This window comes from Electrophorus electricus, chromosome 13, assembly GCF_041902795.1.
Source record: "Electrophorus electricus isolate QZ-2024a chromosome 13, ASM4190279v1, whole genome shotgun sequence".
In the NCBI taxonomy this organism is placed as follows: domain Eukaryota; kingdom Metazoa; phylum Chordata; class Actinopteri; order Gymnotiformes; family Gymnotidae; genus Electrophorus; species Electrophorus electricus.
Genome location: NC_137509.1, coordinates 12,437,241 through 12,460,448, shown reverse-complemented (window position 1 = coordinate 12,460,448; position 23,208 = coordinate 12,437,241). Strand labels below are relative to the sequence as shown.

Here is a 23,208-nt window from a genome sequence, read left to right as displayed (position 1 = left end):
ATTCTGTTGGTTTTCTTATTGCAAGATACAGATATCTATATCGTCTATGAGCTACTACTACTGAAGAACACATTTATAACCCTAGATAACATTTTATATATATATATATATATATATATATATATATATATATATATATATATATATATATAGAGAGAGAGAGAGAGAGAGAGAGAGAGAGAGAGAGAGAGAGAGAGAGAGAGAGAGAGACCAGAAATACAGGAAGAGCGAGAGACCAGAAATACAGGAAGACCAGAAAAGTAGCTTCATCTGACGGAGCTCTTCATCTCAGAGCTCTTCATCTGACGGAGATCTTTATCTCAGAGCTCTTCATCTGACGGAGATCTTCATCTCAGAGCTCTTCATCTGACGGAGATCTTCATCTCAGAGCTCTTCATCTGACGGAGATCTTCATCTCAGAGCTCTTCATCTGACGAAGATCTTTATCTCAGAGCTCTTCCCTGCTCACTACCATTTCCCAGAGTAGATCTGCATCTTTACTCGCGAGCTGCAAGAATTCATCACAAGACCCAGGCACAAGGCACGAACATTTGAACACGGCGCCGCCATTCGGAACTTTCCGAGAAACCGGCAGTGGTATGGTTAATTAATACATGCTCAGAGAGCAGAACTCCACGCCCGCCTAAGAAGCCGTTCGCACTTATCGTAACGGACATCCATCTGACGCCGCCGGGTCCAGTTGTTGCAGTTGTTTTCCATTTCTGAGGCTCGGGCTGTAACCCCAGTGAGTTTTCTTTCTCAAAAATCGAGTGACACAGTTCGGGGAAGCACCCCTTTTCCTGGAGCTGCAGGTTAATATCTGTCACCTCCATTTAGACACCCAATGGCAGAACTCCATTAGCCTACTGCCATGGCTGGCCGGAGATGGCAAAATGGCCACAGCTATGATGACAGGACGTTGATTAAAAGATGAGAGCACACTCCTCCTTACCTCTCTCTCTCTCTCTCTCTCTCTCTCGCTCTCTCTCTCCCTGCCGGCCATAAGTCATTTTTGTCTTTATTGGCTGTCGCCTCGGTAAATCAGCTAGCCCCCTGAAATATGTATTTTTGACAAAGCGACTTCTTACATGTCTTCTCTGTTTGCTAGCCTTCCTCTTGCCAAATGTGTGTGTGTGTGTGGGGGGGGGGGTTATCGATCGTACACGGGGGTGAGGGTGGGGTGGGGGGGGCATTATTGTCTGTGCGGGCGCGTTTTGGAAACATGGCTGGAACTAGATCCGCCATAATCATATTCAGTCAGTCACGTGATTTGCTCGATTATCTCGTCTGGGGAGCTCATCCTGTGTGTTGCCTTGCTCCTTTGTGTGCATGTACAAAATCCACCCCGCAAGTACGCACACACACACACACACACACACACACACACACACACTCAGCTCCACCCACACGGCCGCCGCCACCCTTTTGCTCTAGGAGGCTAACCAGAGAAGAGCGACTTGCAAGTCAGGGCTGCACTGCAGATCCAGCCATGCCGAGGGCGAGTGAGAGCGAAGCCATTCTCCATAGCGCTTTATCAGCTCCGCTACTGCACATCAATAAAACGCCCCCACCTCCTTCCTCGGTCTCACCCTCCTCATCCCCTCCGCCGCTCCACCCACCTTCTCTCTGGCCTTGCCAGACATTTTTAATGTTCCAGTGCCATAGTAGTCAAAAAGAAAGCAGCCCCCCAAGAAAATAACAACTGGAATCAAATGGTGAGTGAGATAAGTGCCCGTCATGATGCCCCGCTGGACTTCAGCAGCCCCGAGATCACATGTTTGTTTTGCGGTTGCGTGCAGCTGGGCCATGCCGCTTGTGGAGCACTTGGGCTGGGTTTTGTTTTTCGATCCGCATGTGTTTTGATCCGTGTGCAAATATTAAAACAAGCTAAGTGTTGTTTGTGGAGGCAGTGGTGTTTTGATTTGCAGGTGGACCCGTTCCTAAATTCCCGCTTACATGACGTGACTGACATTGTAGTGCTGTGAGTCAAGCTCTGATATGCAGTTAGGGGATGATTTAGATTCACATATGAAGCCAAGAAGTCATCTCGGCACAAGTCTCAGAATGTTATTCTTGGATAGCAACACCTCTAATGGGTGACATCCCCATCTCATATAACCAGACCACACACACACACACACACACACACACACACACACACACACACACACACACACACTCACTCACACTCACACTCACTCAGAGATGGTTCTTCTTCATGACAAATACCTTCCTGGCTGAGTGTCTGGTCTTGACGAAACACGAGAAGCTTGAATATACCACTGTATAACCTATACAGCAAAAAGATAGCACTTTAATGGCAAAATAAATAAATAAATAAGCATACAAGTTTTCTGACCTTTCCGGTTCACTCTCGTTTTGTGCTTCCTAGCTGTGAGCCAAGTGGCTAAAAAGTGCAATGTTGTTTTACCGCAACACCCACAGACTGTTACTGAGTCGCACCAGAGCTTTGATGGCATGTGTGCATACTGTTGTTTCTAGATTTGGTCCAGGATTTGCGCACTGGATTACGTACTTTAGCTGTGTGAGATCTAATTGCTTTCGAATTAGATATCACTAGGATACAATTGACAGAAGAGGAAGAAAATCAAAAAGGAATCTCTCAAATCGCTTTCGGTACATATAAAACAACTGATTGCAGGGAACGGGAAATAAAACATTTTTTAAAAAATGGAGACGTAGCTTCAGCTGTAGGCTGCACGCTTCTCGGAACCCTCCCTGCAGATGGTTACTCGCATGAGCAGATTGAAGTTTCGAGCCATATCCTGTTCTAACAGGCATGCGGCGAGAGGGAAATACAAGTCAGGTAAAGTTGAGCTTTCTTGAGCACTGAGAATGTGAACAGGAACCAAACAGTAAAATTTCCTTCTGCCCTCGTCAGTATTAATGTTTCCATTGTTGGGGGGTGGGGGCAGCCCAACAGGTTGAGTTTTCAGCTCTCTAATATTGAAGGCTTGTGTTTACAGCTGTGATGACAATATGAGCTCTGGCCTGTGAATGCACATATATAATAACATATTCACACACAGTAATGAGCTCGGGACTAGACCTGCTGGCTCGATCGCAGAGGGAAACGTACCCCCTGCCATTCTATTCAGCAGCTGACTGAAAAATAACTCGGCAATGTGCTCTCTCTTGTGTTTTCTCTCTCTCTCTCTCTCTCTCTCTCTCTCTGCGTCATGCTATTTCCTTTTCTCTCGCTTTCTCCTTCACGCTATTGTGTATCTCACCGTGGAGAAAAACACAGGATAAAGGAGTGCACCGCCTCCTCCACAATGTGCTTTCGAGAAAGCCCTATAATGTCTGTTTGACTTATTACTGCTCGCCCACTCTCGTTAGAAGGGAAATTAGCCACGCATTCTGTTTCAATTAACCTTCTGTAGCAATCGAGCAGGACAGGGCTGGGAAGTGCAGGGCATATGTGGAGGTCAGGGTAATTGAATAGCGATGCGGTGATGAAACCGCCACGGAAACCTCGGTCGCTGGCATAAAAGGCGACGGACGCCGTCAGAAGGGCCCCGCTCCCGCCCCGTCTCCATGTGCAGGGGGCACACGGGCTGCCACCCTCGCCTGTGCCAGGTATGTTGGCTTTAAGGGAAGGCATCGGTCCGGCGAGACTTTGGTAAGTGGGCAGAATGAAGCTTCTTCCAGTATGCCTGTTCGGCAGAATAAAAACACCCCAAAAACCAGCGCGAAATAAAGCCCGTTTATAGCGTGAGGTCTCATCCCACATCCTCCCTTGCACGCTCCTCCGCAGAAACTCCTCGAGTGTGTCCCGGTTGGAACCCCATACCCTCGGCTAACAGTCCTCTCCACTAGTTCCTGATCCTACGTTGCACGTGATTGGTGTCAGTAAAGCACACCTGGATGTAGTCATTCATGCGTGTGTGTGTGTGCGTGTGTGTGTGCGTGCGTGCGTGCGCGTGTGTGTGTGTGTGTGTGTGTGTGTGTGTGCGTGCAGAGCTGGGTCGGAGGCTGCTGGAGCATCACGGTCTGCCTGATGAATAGCGGTGTGGCCGCCCGGTTGGCCGATCGATACAGGTGGGGGGAGGGGCGTCTGTCGGGGTGGTTGGAGGAGGTGGGGCACGGTGGATGTTTCTGTGGCTCAAGAGCAGGTGCATTCTGCTGAGCTAGGGATCCCATTAAAAGTCGGGCAGCTCCAGGGAGGCAGGGTGGCTGGAGCACTGCAACCTCCAACCCCCCAACCCCCACCACCCCCACCTCCACCCTTCCACCCTACAAGCTGCGCTGCTCACTGCTAGCAGGCCAGGCTTGGATGAACGGGAACCTGGCTGGCTTAAGTCTCCTTAACCCTCTCATACACCCCCCCCCCCAACCACCACCCCCATCGGATCAATAAATAACAGTGGAAAGAAACACAAGACCCCTGTACACTTAATAATGTATTGCAGGCCTGCAGCACTGATGTATGGGTAACTCTGTAAAGAGCTTTTGGGCCAGGGTATGGACCCCGCTCCCCATGGCTTGTAACGGAGTGTTCACACACACCGGGGGAGGGTGGCTGCATTTGGGATCTGTTTCACTCAATTTCAGTCCAGAATCTGGTAACAGTACAGGGCAATATAAAGAATTCTCACTGTATATAATTACACAGGAATATCTGCAATACAGTGTCAGGTTATTGGATATTAGTTGACTTCCAGTACATTACTTGCGTTCTCATTTGAGAAATGTACACCTTGTTCTTTCCACCTTGTTCTTTTTCCCTGGACCGCAGGGAAAGGCAGTGGTAGCTCAGTGGTTAAGGTACTTGAACAGTAATCTGAAGGTTCCTGGTTCAATTCCCAGTGTTGCCACTGGGCCCCTTAACCCTCAATTGCTTGATTTGTCTTCAGTCATAATTGTAAGTTGCTTTGGCTAAAGGTGTCTGCTCGATGCTGCAAACGAAAGGAGATATTATGTTACCAAGAGTCCCATTTAGAATCTATCCTGATGTGTGTGAAATTCTGTGCAATGTATTTGTTTATTCCCATGGGCCTGAGCCTGTGCTTGTGTTTGGACAGTGAGGGCCGATATATAGTATTGGCATGCAGCCTCTCTCACACTCGGTTACCAGAGGGGCTAGAGCGTGATGCACTATCTGTGACACATCTTCCAGTGTCTCTCTCTGATGATGCGAGCATGGTGACAGATCACCCCGCACGCTTGTCATCCTTTCACTGACAGGAGAGAGAGAGGGACAAAAAGAATGTGATAGAGGGAAGGAAAGAGAGATAGAGGCAGAGAGAGGGAATGAAGGAAAAAAATCACAACTAATGCTGCCTTTGGTGTGAAGCCTGCCTCTCTCTCTCTCTCTCTCTCTCTCTCTCTCTCTCTCTCATCCAATCAGAATGCTGTCAGGCAGAGCGCTCTGCATGGCTGCTGTTTTTAAACAAGTCCCCAGGCTGAAGGGGAGTACACTAGTAAAACTAGATAGAGAGAGATGCACTGTGGGGGCGAGGACCAGAGTGTGTGCGTGCTCGTGTTTGCATGCTTGCCTGCTCATATTTTTGCACCTGCTTCTTTTTTGTAAACACTTTTTTTTTTTATTGGCCAAAAAAACAAACAATATTCACATAAACACCCACATGCCAGTGACTGAGACTGTGTGAAATCCTGTTTTGCCTTTATGCTAATAAAACCTATAAAAAACAAAACAAAACTATAAAGCCACACAGTTCAAGTCATATTAGCAATGCCACTGAAGCTTCTAGCATTACCACCCTCCCTGTTGGTGCTGTATGTTAGCACGCATACATGCTGTGTGCAGTGCAAAAACACGTAGGAGATCTAGACACGCAGAATATGCAGAATCTCAAATACGCCAACGCTTCGGTAGCTGCGGACACTGATGCTTAGAATGTGTACGAGCAGCTACGCGACCCTGGCCTCGTTAGCGCGCCACGTTTAGCGCCCGGCCTCTGCTCTTCTGCTCGCACCCCGCGACTGCACGTCTCAGGTGGTTCGGCTAAATCACAGGGTCCCCATCGGCCGCCGGACGCTATGCTTCCGGGGGGGGGGGGGGGGGGGGGGTGGCGCTGTTTCTCCCTCTCTTCCTCTCCTCCTCCCTTCCTCTCTCTCTCCCACGCCTGCCTCTCGCTCCAGCGTTCCTCTGTGTCCTCGGCTAATGTCCCCGTTGTATCGTAAAGCCGCACGGCTGCTGCCGGAGGCGGGCGCTTTATAGCGGAAAGGGGAATCCTGCTAATTCCCGCCCCCAGTCTTTCCCCGGTGACGGGGAGATTCCTCAGTCTGCTTCTCTGCGCCTGCTACTCCTCGGCACGCTGTATGGGTGTCAGGGGTGTGCCCTTTCGCTTTCTTTCTCTGTTTCTCTCTCTCTTTCTGTTTCTCTCTTTCTTTGCACAAAACCATACACCCACACAAAAGAACACAAGACACACAAAGATTATTTAATGATAGTACATCTTGTGGTGGCAGTTATGAGGTTGCACTTATATCAAGCCATATTAAATCATTTTTAAACAAGGGGCTCCAGGTATCTTTAAAAACATCTCACGTCTCTCGTCTAATAGCCATTCTCTGTTTCAAAATCAGGCAGTCATTTACTGTGTTTAACCAGTTGCTTAATGTCAAGTTTCTTCTGTTTCCAGTTTTGAACTGTAATCTTGGCTATAGCAAAACAACAAAGCCAAGAAACTGAATTCCTAGCCATGATATTCATTAGTGATACAGCTCACAAAACACAGTGTAAGGATAAACTTACTTTACAATGTCTCTCCAAAAAGACCGAACCAAAGCACAGTCCCATATGGCATGAGAAATGTTATCTGTTGCATTTGAAGTACAATGAGAACAAGAATTAGTATTTATTGACACCATTCTATAAGGTTTATTCTGAGTAAAACAATCTTTGTGAACCACTTTATACTGAATACGTTTCATTTTACAATTTATAAACGTTTTCTGTTCATAAGAATAGCTTTCCAAACAGATTGCATACCTAAATCCTTTTCTAATTTACTATGGATAGAAATGGTTTTAGCACAAAATGTTCTGCAGTTTAGAAAGTGACAATTTCCTAATGACTTATTTTAACATTTCTTAATGGCTTATGTTCATTTATTAAAAGATAAGGAGCAGATGTTTTTAATGATTTATTGTTCAATACACAATACATGCAATACATGTACAAAATACATGTGCACAACACATGTAAGCCGGATGTACTGATAATATAAGGAATCTTCGGAGTTCTGTCTACTACTTACTTCATGGAACTCCAAAAAGGCGCAATCAATTCACTGATGCACATGAGTTAGACCTCCATGAAGTAAAGGAGAATGTCTTATTGTTAATGAAAAATCAGCTTTTCACCAGATTGGTGAGTATCTATTATGAGCAAGTAGATCATTCAAAAGTGTGTTTGTCCTTCACAATGTGTTTAACGAAAGCGAGATTGAATAATTCCTAACTTTCATGCTTCATTAAGGTTTCTGTCATATATGGCAAGACACTGAAAGGTTCTTCACAGTGATTTTCAATATCTACCCAAGAACAATCGACAGGTCGAAAATATACCCATTTAACAGCATACTGCATCCGTGTTGCCAAAAATGATAGTTTGGAGCATTAAGCTTACCAAGAAGAAGCATTATAGTTTGGGACATACTAAGACAAATATGAATATGTATGTATGCATATATATATGTAGAAAAGAGGAAGATACTGCTGGGTGAGCCCCATGACAAACTCCTTACTGTCAATGGTAAGCCATTGCACACTCAGTTCTAGGACTTGGCTTCCATAAGATATTTTTTAATTAACAAATTTCATACATTAAAAAAAAAAAAAAAAGTTTGGTTGGCATTGGCTGGCCACCAATTTCATTAATCAAATTCTACAAGGTAAACCACAGAGTGCAAAGTTCCAACTAAACAATGTCAAACTAACCATGGAGTACCAATAAATACCAATAAAGCTGGCCATCACTATACAGTCTGAATATTACCAAGGCAACTTTAAAAAATGTTTTAAAATTTTAATTTCTTTTTATAACTTATAAATTTTAGACAACAAACAAAAAATACACACACTGCAGTTTCGGTATTGTTTTTGGGATTCCCTTCAGAGATTCCAGGGAAAATTATATTATCCCACACGTTACGGCATCTTGGCCCTAACATTGTTTCTTTGAGCACCTCGTTTTCGATTTCTAAGCTTCTTACAGTGGCCCATAGCCGAGTTGTTTTCATTGTCATTTCATTCTCTTTCCAGTCCTCCTCGGTCCTCAGTGGCTATATTTGATACTAGTTTTCAGCTCTCCAATGTCACTTTTTAAAGTGTCTAGTAAGTCAAGTGTAGTTAGTTTCCCATGAATAGCCAGAAGAATATCATGACTCACTTCAATTGTTTCTGAGCCGCTGTCATCTGAGAGAGGGGTGTTCGGTTTCTTTTTTTTTGTTCCTCGATGGAAGACTGGATGAGGCGTTTCTGGAGTTTCTGACATTTTTAAATTCCTCAATATAGCAGTCAATGAAATGCTGAAGCTCTACAACTGTTTGGTGGAAAGCAGACTCCGATGACACCAGCGAGGACGAAAAACCTAGTGCATCTCAGCCCGCTTGTAAAACTGACAATTCTAATATGCAGTTGGACACCGATGCACTTTAAACTGCCTGAAATAAATATCACATCTATTTAAAAATCCCTGGAAAAAGGTCTTAAAATTCTGTGGAAGCTCCCCGCAACGTGCAAACAGACTCTATCACGTGTGCGCATGTGCATCGGCGTGGACCGTTTCCAGGAAAGGGGCGTGGCGTTGAACATTTGAGGACAGTACTTCTGGAATGGCAGGGGTGTGGATGACTGTTCCACAGACAGGTTATACTTATATTTGACAAAGCCACGGTGCTTCTATATGAAGAAAACATGTTTCTTGTTACTGTCGAGTAATATAGTAATATATGACCTCGACCTCAAGCCCGTCCTTTTTTTAATTACTACAGCAGCAAATGTCTCCGCCATGTATTTAGATGTGAACTGTTTCCATGCATCTGTTAAGGTGTATAACAATGTAACGCGCTCCCCGTAGCACTTCACTGTTCTCGAGCAGCCGAGCGTACGGGCTCCAGCTGTTCGATCCGTGACCCGGCGCGGGTTCTTTCCCAGGCAGCAGTTGCCAAAAGGAACCCTCACGGACGCCACCACACAGGAGACATGCTGGCATGCAGGGTAATACAGACGAAGGCCCCGGTGCTCATGTGCGGACGCGCTTGTCGGCGTCGGTGTCAGGGGGCATCCAGGCACACACCTCGGAAAGGTGCCAAAGGAGCTTGTGGGCCAGGGCGCTTCTTTGATACCACCAGGGTCTCTCCCTCGAAATCTGCTGGATTTGCGGCTCCGTGGACTCAGCCAGGGAAAGAATGAGCGGGATTAAGTCGGCCGGCATCGGAGAAAGGATTTCACGATGTCATCCGCATGAACGAAGCAGTTAATGGATTAGCATCCAAACAAATGAATACGAATGCTTTGCCCAGAAGTGGGTGGAGGCGGTGCGGGGAGGGGGCAGCTCAGTCTCAGTTATGCAGTAAAGGTGAAGGGTGAACTGGCCTCTGTGGAATTGCAGAACTTTAATCCAACTGATCTAATGACAGGTGGTTGGTTTTGGTCCAAGTTAGAGTAGCTCATGAGAGCAATGGAGCGCTGATCATAATTCAGTCTTCTTTCTTCCCATAGCACTTAACTCAGCCTTTATTTAAAGGTGTTTTCTCTTGATTTATCTGTTGCCGGCTTCCTGGTCCAACCTGCTCTTTTATCACACAGCGGTAACGTCAGTCTGGACAGCCAGAGGTCAGCAGGCAGAGGTCAGGAGGCAGAGGTCAGCAGGCAGAGGTTAACCCGTGAAGGAGCTGCTTCATGCCGAGCGCTCAGCTCCAGCTCTCAACTGTGTAGATGCTATAACCACCGGTGGAGACCTCGGCCAGGTCCAGAGGTTGGTCCTCTCACAAACTCAATTCTCTCTGCGAACTAACTGCAGAAGTCCATCGCAAGGTGTCTTCCTCTGAGAATTTCTGCAGCTCACCTCAGAGTCCAAGCAAAAGCACTGGTCTGCTAAATAGTAACAGAATGAGGTACAGTAAGGGATTTTGCTGATTGGTTTCAATTTGATTGGTTTTTTAAATTTTTTTTATTAGGCTCTCTGGACGCCTCAGTTATCGTTTCGTGCCACCATTTGTTTCCTTTACTCTGAACACAGGAGCCTCTTTGACAACCATGTTCAAAAGACAAAGAAATATTCAATGAAAATTAAAACACCTGCTAAGGTGGAAGTTATAGTAAGAATGGTGTTGTAGTCAACCCTGTTTGGAATGCAAGCTGTAGGTTAAAAACAATATCTACTCCACACCGACTTCAGTGAGACAACCATTCATAAATAATGCACTTCATAAATGATGTGCCTCCTGTACTTTCTATCCAGTAACACTTTCCATGACTGTAGCATTAGACTGCAGTCTTTCCCCTGCTCCAGCTGATTAACCAATCAAGTCAGGAAGGGCTAGATAAACTATCCAAAGCCTTAAATCAGGTGTGTTAGGATACACTAAAGTGTACTGTGCTGCAGGACTCCAAGGAAACATCAATGTGCGGGGAGAATTGTGACCCTCCGTGAGTCCAAGTTCCGTTCCGTCGCTGCTGCCGCTCGACTATTTGAGCATATGACACGAAGAAGCCCCCCCAAATTATCGGCTGCCTGTGCCATGGTGTCCCAGGCGGAATGCGAGCCTCAGCCGCAGCTGTCAGGGAGGCAGTGGGCCGCCAGCCAAGCTCTCCTGCTGCCTGCCCTCCTTATCAAAGAGCCTGGCTGCTCTGAGCTTCCCCGGCGAGAAGGTTAAGGACAGGGCCATGCCACCCTTCCCCAGCAAACGGATCGCCTTTACCAGCGCACGTGCCACCCGGCTTAGGAGGCATCAACCCTGCTGGCTAACTTTGAGCTCCGGTCATTTATTTAATTTATTTATTCTCTGGTGGAGCGAGTGGTCAAATGTTATTGTCTTATGCCCTTCTCAAAACCGGGAGGCAATATACGTGTTTATGGTTAATAAGTGTTGCGGTTTGTTCCTTGTGTTTTTGGTTGGGCTTCATCACACGAACCAAAAGACTGCTTTGTGATTATGTAGTATCAGTACATATTGTGATGTGCTCTGTATGCAAATGCTCGGTTGGAATAACTACAGGATATTCAGTTGGAAGATTGGTCAGCACGGTTACAGCACATTATAAAAATCTGGGTTTCGATATATGGCTTGTTGCCATATTGCAATGCTCTGCGATATAAATATCACCAGTAAAAATATTATCATAAGGGTTATTAAGCAATATATTGCGCAGCCCTGGTTTTTTTTTTTTTATTCACCTTAAACTACATCTCGGATCAATACGTTTCCTAACAGTCATGTTCAGTTCTGGGTGGATGAAGCGTTTAGCCTTGGCTTTGTATCATTTACCCATGCAGTAATCTATTAAAAAAAGGGCTTGGAAAGTCTTACTTACCCACACCAGTAAGCTTCTGTTTTTGTTGTGCGCTGTTCTCCCAGAGCGTCCGAGGGCCGGGATAAAGCGGTGTGTGGGTTGGACTGGACACATCGTGCCCCTCCGAGTCACTCGGCAAGGCCTTCGGCTTTTCACCACACCCCCACCGTAAGAGGTCAGCTGAGGATAGCGCGGCCCCGCGTCAGATCCCGGCCAAGCGTATAGCTGCCGCTAGGCGTGGCAATTACGGAACTCGCGGAGCTGGGATGGGACATGCAACCGCCTTAGCTCACAGGCCACTTGTCTTTCATAAATCACATCTGACGTGCACACAAGAAAGCTAGCTCAACTACAGTAATATTTCAGGGCCTGAGAATCATCAACCAAAACAAGAAGAAATGGCAAGTTATTAAGTTCCCTAAAGTGTCTGTGTGTAGAAGCTGCCGGACGCTCTGCAGCGTCCCTGGTTGCTCTAAAACACTGTTTGTTTGATCAGCAGAGATCTGCACTACAGTAACAGATGGGTCACAGCACGCTAAATAATTGATGAGCCATGTTCCTAATTCAGCTCATGGCTGTCAATCAGTGTGTTGGGATTTCTGTACATATGACAATGCAGCGGGATTGGCGTCAGGAATCCTAGCCTTTCCCCCCAGTAAAGCCCTTGGCACCATCAGCATCTGCTACGCCAAACAGAACAGGGACTGGAATTTCCATTTAATGTGAGCACCATCACGAAAAGCGGGTCGGCCATCACTGCAATGGTTTTCTTGTTTCTTTTTTTTGCCGCAACGCGTGTCAAAACGAAGCCCGAGTTGGTTATTTCCTTCCCAGAGCAAATCAGCGCCTAGAAGTGCATAGTCAGGTTTGCATGTTTTTCACCGACAGGGCGTCGCACGCGTGCGTCCCGTCTGCCTCCTGTACCCGCGCGCTCGTGCGTGAGTGCCGTCGCCGAGGGCAGGCGCGTTAGTGCCCTGCGTTGCGGCCCACGGGAGCTCCATCGCCTCCCTCATCGCCAGGGCGCGTTCAGAGTGCAGGCTGTTTTTCCGTTCCGGCGCCTCTGTTTCTGTCCTCTGAGATTTAATTACCATCTCCCTTTCACCTCTAATTAGAGGGGCCAGGCCTCTCAGCCCTAATGCTAATTCACCACAGCGTCCTGTTCGCTTTAGAAATAAAGCTGTGGGCCTCCCCTTCCTGGATTTCATGCTTTCCCTGCACGCCACGTCTGATGCAAGTGCACTAGGACTGGGTATCACAAGCCTAGTGATTATGTGTTCAGGGTTTTTGCTTATCAGAGCAGTTTAACGATACCTCTGCGTAATTCGCTGCATAATGCATCCAGCCTCCCCTTATGAAAAGGATGCGTAAGTATCTCTCGCCTCTCCCCGTCTGTGCCTGTGTGTGTTTGCGTGCGTGCGTGTGTGTGTGTGTGTGTGTGTGATGAGCCTTAGATCTCTTCCATCTGCTATGTACGTCGGATCCATCATTTCTGTGCTCTCGTCCGACAACGCAGCAATCATTAAGCCGCCGCGCTCTCTACAAGCCTGGGATGAAGGTAGCAGACATGAGTACAAAGAACCCTGAAAGGATCCTGACATCCAAGTTTGAGAGCGTCTGATTCTGCTAATACAGATTAGCTCCTGTATTGATTGAACAACAGAGACAGGCAGAGAAGAATGCACCAACGTTGAATTATCCACACCGACAGACATGAAACCAACATGCAGTTACCCCACCCCCAACCCCACCCCCAGGCCTGCATCAACCCCACCCCTTTTCATGGAAGTTAACTGGCAGAGAGATGTGTGTTTTGGTAATGAGTCTTTGCTTGTTTTGTTTATTTGTTTTCAAGGCGAGTCCATATGTCATTGCGCATCCTCACTTTTTTATTTTTTAATTGGACAGTGGAATTGAATTTGAACTAGGGTTGAATTAGAACTGTATGTGGCTGAGATTATTAAATATGTCATTACAATCACAAACTGTGGTTGTTTTTATCTTTGCAGCAGTTTAGGAATTTCACAGTGGAATACTCTGTAATACCCTCAAGTTTCCATTTTCCTTAGTAAGACTTTCTGCCTTTTTTAAACGTACTATTTACTTAATTTTGATTCATGTGGATGTTATCCGTTCAAATTAATCTCAGATTCAGATTGCTTCCTAGGGAATGTGTGCACTGTCATCCTGATACAGTCATGTGAAAAACTAAATAAACCCCCGTTGAACTCTATGGCTTTACGTATCAGCGCATAATAAGAAATCATCTGGTCCTTAGCAGGTCTTAAAATTAGGTAAATACAACCTCAGATGAACAAAAACATGCAACGGATTCCACCATGTCATTACTCATTTAGCAAAAACGAAGCCGAAATGGACGAGCTGTGTGTGATAAACTGAGTACATCCCATGAGCCAATAGCCTGGAGGACCTCCTTTAGCAGCAGTAACTCGACATAATCGTATTTCGTATGACTGTCAGTCTCACATCACTCTGGAGTAGTTTTGGCCCACTCTCCTTTATAAGAGTGCTTCGGTTCATTGAGGTTTTGGGCTGTTCATTTATGCACAGCTCTCTTAAGGTCCGGCAGCGTTGAGGCCTGGACTTTGACTGGGCCATTGCAACCCCCTAATTATTTTTCTTTGTCAGCCATTTTGTTGTAGATTTGCTGGTGTGTTCGGGACCATTGTCCTGTCGCGCGACCCAGTTTCGGCCGAGTCACGTTCGACTCTAGAGTGCTTCGCTATCTGGAGGAGCTCATGGTCGATTCACTGACTGCAAGGTGCCCAGATGCCCAAAACAAGCCCAAATCCTCACGCCTCCTCCACCACCACACTTGACAGGTAGTGTGAGGTGTGCGCACACTGAGACTGGCTATGCTGTGATTGGTTTTTGGCAAATGTGGCACTGTGAATTATGTGCCAAACATCTCCACTTTGGTTTCGTCTGCCTGACGCGCATCGTTCCGGACATCTCACGGTGCGCTCGGGTGAAAGCCATCCTGCATTGTCCTTTTTAGAAAGCAGAAGCTTTCTCCTGGCAGCCCTTCCAAACAAGCCGTACATTTCCGGCCTTTTTTTTGAGCGTACTGTCATGAACATGAACGCGCTAACTGAGGCTTGTGGCGTTTGAGACACAGCTCTTGTTTTGTTTTTGGTTTTTTTGGGTTTTTTTTACAATTTCTCTGATCATTATGTAGTGTGTCCACTCCTGGGAAGATTGGTAACTGTTCACCGATTGTGAATAATCTCTCTCACCGTAGAATGATGGCCTTACAACAACAGTTACTTTCATACGATCATCGATGATGTCTTTCCTCCTTGGCATTAATGCACCTGAATGATCCAGTCCAAAATGTCTGCTTTTATAGCAGTGGTCACACTCGTTGATGACAATTAATCAAGGCATTTGATTAGCAACACCTGACTGCTACTTACCCTTACGGAACCCCTACAGAAGCAGTAAGGGTGTCCCTCATTTTTCACACACTGCTTCGTTTTGCACTACTTTTTGTTAAATAAATAATGACACGGTGTCATTCGTCGTGTGTTCATCTTAGGATGTATTTACCTCATTTTACGACCTACTAAGGATGATGTTTCATTATGTCCTGATATGTAAAACCACAGAATTCAAAGAGGGTGTACTTTATTTTTCACATGGGTGTAAATGTGCAAATTGCTCTATATATGAGTACCTACCAAATGTCATAAATGTACATGTAACTGTAAATTTAGAAAGAGCTCACATAACAGTTCTGAATTACTCCTGGTCCCTAAATGTCAAGGCCACACTGCCATATTTAAACTCACTAAAGGTCGTCGGACTCACCTATTTTTTATGTGTGGGTTTTGTTTTGTTTGTTTTGTTTGTTTGTCTTGGTCCGCTGAACTTCCATCAAATTTAATCATTAGCATTTAGCACTAATGGCACTATCATATCCACTCGTCATGTCTGGATGCTGACCTCCACTACTCTACTTGGCAAATGACACGTGCTGCCCCAACTCCCACCACCCTCCACCCCCCTCCACCCCCCACCACCCACATTGCCGCCAGGGTCTGGGTCGTTACTGTCAGACATAAAGCAGCAGCCAATGACTGCCTATGCCTGAGGATTCCGGGCTAATGTCACGAGGTCAGGCCATGGGATGATCTCACTCAGCATCAGAGGACCTGGCAGCGATACCCCTGATGTGAAGGGCTTGTCAGAGAGCACTTCATATAAATATTGACATCAGTTTAGACATCTGATTCGCAGTTATTGTTTTTCACCAATTTTTTGTACTCACCCAGCACGGGGCGGTACCGGGGGCTCCGGGATCAAGGGCTCGACGCACCCGCCCGCGGAGGTCTTAAAGCGAGCTGTTCTCGGCCTGCCGTTCACCTGCTCTTGCCTCTCTGTTAAATGAACTCAAACTTCTCAGCTTGTACATCTGTTTGACGGACCCGGCTTAAACAGTGCATGACAAAAGCCCGATTTAAAGACTTTTCATTAAATCTCATGCATATGTAACTGACTGTCACGTGGATCCATTTCCCCATTTACATGGACTTTAGTAGGTAGTGGGTAAGGGCACTCTGATAGGTGTTCACACTGCTGCCAACCAAATGAACAGGTTAATATGCAGATATTACATGTTATCAATTATTTCGATTTCTTATCTTTAATTCTTTTTTTTTCTTTTTTTTTTTTTTAACCAGTGCATCAATAACATTAGTAGGTGGAGTCATTTAACTGAGATTTGTGCAAATATCTATAGCACGTGTACCATTTCTGATCTGACGAGCAAAGATACAAAGACCTTAAATTCACCCTGTGTGTCATACCCATACCATACCCAGCAGGACATCGCTTCAGCTGCCCGTAACGGGAACAAAGGTGTCGTAGTGGCATTCCGATTTACGTCCGTTCAAAGAGCGGGCACCACGGCGCTCGCCCGGGTTCAAACAGGAGACGGGGTTGGCGGAAGGAGGTCGCGGCCGCCGCCGTCGCCGAACGGAGGCCAGAAGCGAGTGGAAGGGAGAGAGCGACGGAGCGAGGCAGAACGGGGCCGGAATAGCGTGGCGCAGGGAGGTGGCGGAGGTCTCCAGAACACCTCCTCTGGGCTCCGTGGACGCGCAACTCTCTTTCTATCGCCAATAACAGAAGCGGTGACGCCGGAATCGAGGGATCCATTTGTGCGGACAAAACCAACCAACCAACCAACAAACAAACAAAAAAGCACAACTGCTTTGTATTATGCCCCCCCCCCCCACCTCCCCCCCTCACTTGGCAATGCAGGAAAATTCCGGAGCTGCTCTGCAGTGGCGGAGCCTGTGATGAATGAAGGCTTCGGCAGTCCCGCGGCCTAACGCACTGCTCCGCACATCCCAGCGGACGGAGGGGGCACCCTGACATCCCCTCGCTCTCAGCCACGAAACAAACACAAACGAGCCTTAATGAAAAGGCTTCAGATATTTTTTGCCGTTGGTATTTTATCTTCTCCAAATTCGCAGCAACCATTGCCGGTCTCTTTGAAGGCATTTTTGGAAAAGCCGCATTTCGGCTCGCCCGAATATACACGCTAAATGATATTCATAAGGTCAGCTGTGGATAATCTTAAATAGCGCATGCTTTATGCGCTGTAATATTCTCAATTATGGCTGCAGGACTTTGAGCGCGTCGATGAAGTGTCATTTTTGAGCATCCTAAAACGCAGTTCATTTAAGCTGTGCACAGATGAATTATAAAGTGCATACAAATCATCCACTGACATCCTCTTCTCCCGGGGTTTCTCCTCAAAAACTTTATGATTCATCGTTATGTATTTTTAAAAGTTATATATTTTTCTTTATAAGCCTTATTATGCCTCAAATGGGTTCTTTTGCAATTTTGTTTTAGCATAGCTCCCTTCCAAATTTCTATTGCAAGAATCCCTGTACTATGCTAGTAGTTTCAGTACTGGAGTTGTATTCAGAATTGATATCAGTTGGTGCAACTATATATATTTACACGCACAACACTAAACATGAACTTAAAAGGATAAGAGCTTCTTCATGCTGTAAGTGTCGATCTGGTCTCAGAGATCAGACTCTGTCTCCTGTATCTGATTCACATGCAGCCTCCCTCCGTGAGCCCTCAGTGAGCCCACAGTCACATTGGACTTTTGGCCCTCAGTGGGGTTTCTGGTGATGCAGGATTACACGTTACATAACGAACACGACTTGTTGATGGCCGTCCATGTTGTAGAGGGAGCTGCAGTCTGGGAGTGGCGTGAACTGACCCTGAACTGCAGTCCCGACTCCCTCATGTAGAGATCTGAGGGAGACATGTCTGAAGGCCTCCCACCAAGCTGCTCCCTCGGTGTGTGGATGTGTGTGTGTGTGTGCGTGTGTGTGTGTGCGCGCGTGTGCGTGTGTGCGCATGCGCGTGTGTGTGTGACCACCAGATAAATGAGCTGGGGAGATGTGCTGCCCCCAGGCGCTTGTGTTTTAGAGGTTCCCTTGCTGAAATGTCAAGACACACAGACCCACACCCACACACAAAACTGCTTATCTGGGTCCTATATAGTCACACACAAGCACTTTTTGAGCCCCCCCCCACACACACACACACACGGTCACTTACTGTCACGCACACATCTTCTTTGTATCACACACACACCTATCTGCCGAGGCCATTTCATGTGAAGACCTTGCATTATGGGGGCCCAGAGCAGTACCCCCCCCCACCCACCCCCCATTCCTGGTTTTCAGCTAATCCCTTCCTAGGTTAATACAAGTCGCACCTTCTGCAGCCGCGTGCGCTCTGATGCTATCGTCTCTTTCTTTCATGGCCAGAGTGGACTTCAGTAGATTTCAAAGTCCTGTCGCAGCAATAATAAACCCCAGCTCTGACCCCCAGCGCAGCGAGGCCAATCTGATAGCTGCACTGATGGCCACATGTCCTACCCTCGAAAGCACCCATTTCTGCCTGTTTTTTACTGCAGCCCCTGTGTGGGGAGCTGCTTAGGGCAAATTTGGAGCCTTTTTAAAAAAAAATATATTTTTGGTGCTGCAATTTAGCAGCTGGGTGTAATTAAGTTGGTTAATTTCGAATGTGTCATGTAGTCTCAGTGGCAGTGTGCCACTTTCTAGGGTCCACAGGATGCATTAGCAAACATTACCTTGTGCTAAGTGACAATAAGCTGTAAAGGGAAGATGGGAAACGTCATTGCATAAAAAAGGCATTAGGATTATATCCGCGGCGTTTGCAGGGCGTAAATACGCGGCGCATATAAGTCTAACAGGCCCAAGGTGCACGTTGGCCGGCGGTTTGTATATATGCTCTTTGGAGGATGGAGTGCTCTGTGGTGGGCACCTCGGGCTGACAGGAGTATTCACGCCACGCGGCCCTCGGGTCCGCGCCTCGGCCCAGCCACGGTGGTGATGCCATGGTGTCTAGGTCTGTAGTTTCCTTAAAACCTGCTTTTGGTGGCACGGTAGAAAATGTAACCCCCCCCCCCCAACAATCTTATTGGTTGCTGTAATGATTGACATTCGTTAAAGATACTGAATTTCTGTTTCAGTTTGAGCTGCCGAGGGCAGCTGCAGAGCGGAATGCAGCCACTGGCACGACAGGGCCGAGGCGGACGAAGCAGGAGCTCGTGGTGGGAGCGGCGGCCAGGCCAGCACTCCTGACTGTTGTTCTTCGGTGCGGGTGCATCCGAGGAAATGGAGCGCGACGTTCCGTGCCCCATAAGGCTCTAAACCTCGGAAGTCCGCACAGGAGAACAAAGAATGAGGTTGAGCGGTCCAGCCGCTAGCGCATGCCACATTTGCAGCAGTCGAGATTTCCACAGTTATTTCTCCAGATTCACGAGTGACTTCTGCCGCTCACAGATGAAAGACCTAGTTTGTTGAGCTACTAGTGCATATCGATCTGAACACGCTCTGTGAACGCCTTTTTTGCCTTCAAATTATTATATAGTTATTATATAGATATTTATATTATACAGTTACTTATTATATAGTTTGCTTTGGTTTATAGAGGCACTTCCCATTCCTAAAGTCACCGTTCATGGAGAATCTTGAATCAGTTCTTTAAAACCAGTTAAATCGTGTTCGCCACCTTTCTGCTCCTCATCCAGCCAGCCATCCAGCTGTTGTCCAATAAGCCGCCACCATGTCTTCTCTTCGGACAAGTTGCCAGATGTTGGCCGTTCTCGGCATCACGGCAGAGACGCGCGGACCGTAAAAGCCGCTCTCGCAACGGTCGTGTCCTCGGCTAAAGCCACCGGGCACGGACGAGACTGCTCCCGGCCTTGCAGGGGTCATTAAGATTTGGCGCACCCTCATCACTTTTGGTCCATCTGCTTTCAGCCGGATAGCTTTATTACACTAGGGAGGAATGAAACACAGAGATCTGTATCCTATAACTTTTAAGTCCTTTGTTTGGGGTTTGGCAGCATACAAGCCTTCACAGCTGACTGACGGAGGAGACGCATCGGCAGACGGCATTCTGGGAAATAAAGGGAATTCTGTAATAATGAAAAATATGTAGCGAGTAATGGATACGTAGCTGTGCAAATTGAGGCAGCTGTATTTCTTGAACCGGGGCAATCAGTGCGGCTCTACCCATGATCCTGCAGAAATATGCAAAGACAGGGAAATCTAATTTGTTTTCCCTTTCTCTGTACAAAAGAAAGCACACTGTTATTGTATGTGTGTGCCATTCCATGTTTGGGGTGTGGATGACTTTCTGCATGTGTGTGTGTGTGTGTGTGTGTGTGTGTGTGTGTGTATTTGTGTTTGTGTGTGTGCGCGCGTGCGCGCACGGGAGCACGTGCGTGCTCGTATGTGTGCGTGCGCGTCAGGGATTCTCAGCCGACACCTTTGCTTAGCTCAGCACCTCATTACTATTCAAGATGATGTTTATTAAAAGCAGCAGTTGAAAGTAAATAAACAGTACGGCAAAAGCGTGTAAACAGAAAGAGTGAGCGGGTGAATTAAAGTAGCATCTGCACAAAGAAAAACATCCTCCCTCCTTCTGTCTGTCTTTTTCTTTTCTCTCACACTAACGCAGCCTGATAGGTTGTAGTAATCAAAGAGCAGAGAGCTTCTGCTAGTGCTGGATTAAACGTTAGCTGTACAGACATCCATCACAGGGATCAGACACCAGACACAATGTCCAGCACGAGAGTGTGTGTGCGTGTGTGTGTGTGTGTGTGTGTGTTGCAGGCCAGGCTGGCCACTCTGTCTCCAGGGCAGATTATTGCTCCTGCCACAGTGAGCTCAAGAAATTGAGCGAGCACGGCCTGTCGGTTGAGAAATGCTCGCCTTGTGTGCTCTATGGGGAGACGGATTTTCTAAGAGTCCGGCGGCACATTTACCAGGCGCGGGTGTGCTGTTCTGTGTTTGGTGTGTGTGTGTGTGTGTGCGTGCACGTGTAGCTGTGTCTGTAGCTGTGCATGTCTGTGAATACAGCTTTGGAAAAATTAAGAGACCAAAATTTTGTCTCTACATGTGTGACAACCACTCCATTCCAGTATTGAATTCCAACACAGGTACATCTCATTTGGATAAATGTAGTGATTATGTGGCCACCTGAGGAGAGCATGCCAAGATGCATGTCAACTATGATTGAAAATCAGGATTATACCACCAAATATTCTTTTCTGAACCTTATAAAACATATATTTTAAACATATATTTACATATTTATATTACTCGCATTTTAAGTTGCATGTGTTGCATTTGACACCCAGTGGGGTACCAATGGGGGTTTGTTTTCCTACTGTGTCCTGCCTGTGCTTTGGTCCTGATTTCTTGCGTGCTGGGTGCGGGGTCGCTGTGAAAGGGGCCTGGCTGATTGATCGCATGCTTCCCCTTGCACACTGCACCCGGGGGGGGGTGCTGATGGAGTGGACGTTTACAGCCTTTGATCTTACACTAAAACACGCGGATGGCCTCGTCCCACCTCGTGCGCACCCCCTCTCTAGTTGTGCTTTTTCCGTGCCTGTCTCATGCGATTCCCCGGGTCGTGTTGCCTGGGTCGTGTTCCCTCGGCCGCGTGTCATGTTCTTCCAGCCTTTGTGAATTTCGTGACGTTATGGAGAACACGTTTCTCTCTCTCCTAACTTGGTACTTCCGTTCCTGTGGTTCCTGACAACTCTTTCTCTCTCCCACTTCCGCTCTCCCTCCCTCTCTCCCTCCTTTCCTTTTATTGAGCCTTTGTACTCTCTCCTCTTCTGAGAGACGCAGCAGACCTGACCCCACGGCCCCTCCTCCGGACGCAATGCTCTCGTTCTCCTTCTCCGTCCTTTGCCGAGGGCAGTGGAGGATGGAGGGGGAGCCCAAAAAAAAAACTCTACACGAGTGCCAGGCCTCAGGGGAAACTGCACAAGTGTGGCACGAGGCAGCAGGCACACGCGGGCGCACGCGGGCACACGCGGGCACTGCTAATTGCACACGGCGGCATCTGGATCATGCCCGTATTCGTGCTGCTCTGGGCACTGGCCCGAGGTTCTTTCACATTTCACATTAGTCAAGAGAGTGTATTTGATGGGCTGAGTGTGTGAGGCTTGTGCGCACGCGTGTGTCAGTGTGTATGTGCGCGTTTGTGTAGAGCGGTGCGGAATCATTTGCACACGGTGCTAAAGAACACCCTTATCCTTTCCCATGCAGCAGGGCCAGTGTAAACTTAGTGGTTGCTTTTGGGTGCAGAGGACAGGAAGACTGAAATCAGTGGGTATAAATTGTATTTACACAGGCACCTGAGCAGGGACTTTTAGCCAAATTCTGCGTTCGCAGGCACTGTAACAACACCACAGACCACAGCAGTGAGCACAGCCGTACTGAAGTGAGCATTTATGGAGATCCAATAAATACATATGGCCTTAAAGAGATGCGTGCGCCTGGCTGTGCATCACCTCTGGCCCAAATGCAGGCGACCTTTGAAACTTAAATAAATGATCTCTAAGGACCATCGCACGTCGGGACTAGACATATAAGCTGGCTTGCTGGGATGCCAATGAAATGGCGACAATAAAAAAAGGACGGGAAGGATGTAAGGCGCTCTTCTGAGAACAGGTTCAAAAGCCTCTTGCGCATTGGATTGTGTGAACAGATAATAACGCTCTAGGTTTTTTGGCAGGATCTGAGGCCAAAACATACACACGTTTTATCTGGTCAGTGGAATAAAGGCTTATTAAGTTTTTATGTGCAGACTGCATGGGTCCTACCCACACTTTTATAGACGATGTCATAACCCTTGACCAAAGAACGCTAGTAGAACCTCACATCTTATATCATATCTTTCATCATACTTCGGAGATGCAAAAAAATTTAAACCTATGAAGTATTACTGAAATGTCTTAGGCGAAAACATACCTTGTTATTCTAACTGTTCCGTGTTTAAGTGTAAATGGTTACTGCTAGTATTAAAAGATAAATAAAGTAAAACTGATTTCTGGTTCCTTAGTTTACTAGATGTCCTGCATTTGTTTTATTTAAATTCAGGTTTATATGAGTTACTAAACCTAGCCCAGTGGTTAAATCTCTAACTGTTAGGGTTTCAACATCGATGGCTTGAGCTGCATAAATCTTTTATAAGTATAGGTGGATCTCTCCAGTGTCAAGGTAGCTGGTTAAGGTGGCATTCGCTGTGTCAGGGGCTAAGATTTGGGTTTAAGAACCTCTAATAGTTGCGTTTGAGGTTAAATGGCCAAGTCTCGGTTCTCGT

At 46.8% G+C, this 23,208-nt stretch overlaps 1 long non-coding RNA gene across 1 annotated transcript in view; it reads right to left on the bottom strand.

Moving 5' to 3' along the window:
• The window catches only part of LOC145643497 (uncharacterized), a 34,815-nt gene extending 23,046 nt beyond the window's left edge, over window positions 1-11,769 (bottom strand). Inside the window, exon 1 of the long non-coding RNA XR_014115940.1 lies at window positions 11,530-11,769. This is a non-coding gene — a long non-coding RNA (uncharacterized LOC145643497). The remainder of the gene's footprint in view (window positions 1-11,529) is intronic.
• Window positions 11,770-23,208: the final 11,439 nt, after the last annotated feature.